General features: G+C 44.4%; 1 non-coding gene across 1 annotated transcript; it reads right to left on the reverse strand.

Annotated features, from left to right (window-relative positions):
* Positions 1–672: 672 nt before the first annotated feature.
* On the reverse strand, positions 673–744 carry trnaw-cca (transfer RNA tryptophan (anticodon CCA)). Its single transcript has one exon. It is a non-coding gene; the product is annotated as a tRNA-Trp (tRNA).
* Positions 745–4,054: the final 3,310 nt, after the last annotated feature.

Raw genomic sequence — 4,054 nt, forward strand, 5'->3', positions numbered from 1 at the left:
CATCCAACAGCGTCTGCTTCACGGGCAGACAGTTTTGGCCGTGATTCGGCCGCGATATGCCCGTGGAGGACATGTGTGACCGGGCCTTTAGTGAAGTATTCTCAGTTCGTGTGTAGCCATCTGGTCGGTTCTCTGGTGGAAAAGGGTGTTAAAGTGTCAACTTCGATTTATGGTCCAGATAAGATAGTAAGTCTCCCACTTCTCCAACAGAAAGATTCTTTGTTCATTCGAGTTTTCCAATTTTATGGCAAGTGTCTGTTGCTTATTTTTCACTCCCAAAAGCTCTTAAGGTTGTTGTAAATTAGGCAGTTTTCTGTTCTCTGGATCTGGTTTTTATCCACATACGTAAACATTCCCCCGATAGGAATGTTGGTGTGTCAGAGGCTTCAAGTTTCTTAATCCACACGGCACTGTGACTGCTACATATGTATGTATGTATTGGTAATTGGATGGATGGATGTATCGGTGGATTTATGTATGTATTTTGTCATTTATGAAGAAAGCTCAATAGGTACTATTGAACTTCTACCTGAATCTGTGACACAATACTGCGTCCATGATGTTTTTATATCCTAAATTATTCCCTGACACCTGTGGACAGACAGCAGCTGGATAATATTGTACAGGTTAAAGCATGTAAACAGTGATGCAGCAACTATAAAGGATGAGCAATGACCCTGATGTGACTTGAACACACAACCTTCTGATCTGGAGTCAGATGCGCTACCATTGCGCCACAGAGTCACATGAAGTGCTCTGATCGATCTCTGATGCTTCAGATAATTACGAAGTAAGTGAAGGATGATGTGACCACAGCTTACCCTTAAGCACTTACCTGGCAGTCTCGCATCAGATGGGCCAGATGTTGTTCTCTACAGCGTTGGTGGTATAGTGGTTAGCATAGCTGCCTTCCAAGCAGTTGATCCTGGTTCGATTCCCAGGCCAACGCAGCCAATTATATTCAAAGATGAGGTCTTGGGCTGATAATATATTAGTGATAACTTAGAAATATTTACTTGAGAAAACTCAACAGCTGTTGCTGAACTTGTAATCTGTGACCTCACACTGCATCTATCTGTCGTACTCAGTTGTTTTTATATCCTAAATTATTCCCTGACACCTGTGGACACACAAAAGATGGATAATATTGTACAGGTTAAAGCATGTATGTATCTGTTGCGGCATCCAACACAAACCTTTTAGCCGCTCAGAGTTTGAGGTTGGGTCCTTAGGTTCCTTTATTTGTGACGCGCTACTGGTTTATTCCAAGATGCTTTTATTGCTTTTATTTAACAAACCGCACAGAGTCTCCTCCTCATGCTTATGACCAAAATCCTCTGCACATTTCCTGAGGGCAAAGTTGGCGCAGCTAGGAGAGGATGTAGCTCCGAAAAGGTGTACCTTCATCCTAAATTCACATGGTGCTTGGTTCAAGTCTCCTTGTGGCCAGCAGAGGAATCGCAGCAGATCAGCATCATCTGGGGGCACTTGCACTTGGTGAAACATAGCTTCTATATCAGCCATGATGACCACAGGTTCCCTCCTGAACCTGGTCACAACTCCAATTAGTGAGCTGGTTAGATCGGGTCCTTGCAACAGCTCTTCATTCAGAGATTGTCCTTTGTAACTGGCCCCACAATCAAACACAACTCTGAGTTTTTTCTTTGTTGGGTGGTAAACACCATGGTGTGGTATATACCAGACCCTGCCATCATTTCTTTCCAGCTCTGAATCAGGAACTCTTTCAGCATAGCCTTTGCCAAGTAGATCCTCAATAAAGGTGTTATATTCCCTGTAAAATGCTGGATCCCTCTGGAGCCTCCTCTTCAGATGGTTTTGACGCTGTTCCACCACTTTTCTGTTATTTGGCATGCTGAGGTTTGAATTTTTCAAAGGCAAGGCGACCTGGTAATGACCATTGAGGTGTTTGGCTGACTTTGTGACCATGTCCATGAACCTCAGGTCTTCCCTGGACGGACCCACTTGTTCCTCCACAGCTGATTCTGGAAAGTCCATCTTAAATTGCTGTTGCCACAGTTCATCCAAATTCACAATGGACACACGGTTCACAGTTACTGACTGCTCACAGTAATTGGCCCCTCCACCGTTTCCTGTCAGTGGTCCATTTACCGTCCAGCCCAGCACTGTCCTTATAGCGTAGGGTCCATTATGCTCACTGCGGATGACTTCCAGCGGTTCCATGGCTCGTGGGACATTCGTTCCAATCAGCAACTCAATTCCAGCCTCAATCTGTGGTAAGCAGATGTGTTTTAAATATGGCCACCTTGTCAGATCCTTATTTGTGGGTATGTTTGCTTTGTGTACTGGCATTGATAATTGAGTGTACGCTTTTGGCAACTCAATGAAGCTGTCCTCTTCAAGTGCTGCCACCTCCAGCTCTGGTACGATGTAGCTACTGACCACCTTTTCCTGTCCCATGGTCCTGAGAAGAATGTTGGCTCTCTTCCCAGACAAATTGAGCTTCTGCTTCAGACTCTCAGTACAGAACACTGCAGTACTTCCCTGGTCCAAAAAGGCGTATGTGAGAATGATTTTATTGCCCTTCTTTGCCTTCACCTGGATTGGCACAATAGGAAGCTTGCAATCCATCTCACCAGCCCCTGTAAGCCCACTGGAAACCAAGGTGTCATCCACTGTAATCTTGGTGCTTCTCTCAGACGGTTCTGCAGTGACACTTTCCTTATGGAGCACAGTTGGATGTCTTTGGCCACACTTCGAGCAGGAAATCTTCCTTTGGCAATTTCTGCTGATGTGTCCTATACACAGGCAGCGAAAACAAGCCCCATTTTCCTTTAGGAAGTCAATTTTCTCTTTGTGTGCCATTTTTTCCAAACGCGCACACACATCCAATGTGTGTCCTCCAGTGCAGCAGGGACAGATCTTCTTAGCTGGTGGTTGTATGTCTGTAGCTTTATTCACACGTTGAGCTGTTCTCTCCACACGATTCACTGTGGTAGCGAAGCTGGTTCCTCTGATGCTGGAGCGAGGGTGAGGTTTGGGTTTCATTTGTTTAGTTGTTATAACAGTGTCCTGAATGTTTCCAAACACAGGGTCAGTCAGAATTTTCACCTGTTTTCCAACAAAGTTGGCAATATCCATAAACCTTGCTCTTCTGTTGTGACTTTCCTGCAGGTCACATGCGTGGCACCTCCAGCGGTCTCTGAGTTTGTACGGCAGTTTTCTGATGATTTCCAACATGTTTGTGGGTGTGTCCAGATCATTTAAATACTGCACATCCTCCATAGCATTACAGCATCCACGCAGAAAGAGGCCGTACTCCTGGAGGGCCTTCACATCTTCCATTTTAATAGTGGGCCATGACAAGGCTCTCTCCATGTACGCTGCTGCCACCTTTTGCTCATTGCCATAGTGCTCTTTCAGGAGAGCCTTTGCCTTCACATAACCTCTGCCCGACTCAATGTGCTGACAGCTCCTCACTAGCCCTTTTGCATGCCCTTTGGTGTGCTGTTCAAGGAAGTAGAGTCTGTCACAGTTGTTATTGGTGTTTCGCTCAACTCCATTTTCAAAAGCTTTAATAAACGAATGATACTTGAGTGGGTTACCATCAAAAATGGGAATTTCCCTTTTTGGAAGTGCTGAAAGGCATTGTTGTTGCATTAAAAGTGTTGAGATTTCATTTTGTTTCCTCATTATGTCCAGCACACTGTCATTTTGGGATGCATCAGTTTGTGTAACATTGGTCATAGGATCTTCAGGAGCCATTAGATATCGTTGGAGCATGTACGAAGGACCTGGGAGATCTTTTATTTCAGGTAGGTGAGTGACTTTAGGCTTCACAGCTGTCTGTGTGGTTTCAATTGCATTGGGTTTTGGTTTAACTGGCAGTGATGGAACAAATTCAGTGGCTTTGACATTAAGCTGTTGTTTTGAGCATGTCCTTTCATAGTATGAGTTCATCCCATCTGAAACCTTTGACTTTGCTTTACTGCCAACACCGCTTTGTGATTTTATAACACTTAGTTTTGCCATTTCCTCGGCAATTTCATTTTCCAGTAAAAATTGTTCTCTTCTT

The sequence above is a fragment of the Odontesthes bonariensis genome, chromosome 11, assembly GCF_027942865.1.
Source record: "Odontesthes bonariensis isolate fOdoBon6 chromosome 11, fOdoBon6.hap1, whole genome shotgun sequence".
NCBI lineage: Eukaryota > Metazoa > Chordata > Actinopteri > Atheriniformes > Atherinopsidae > Odontesthes > Odontesthes bonariensis.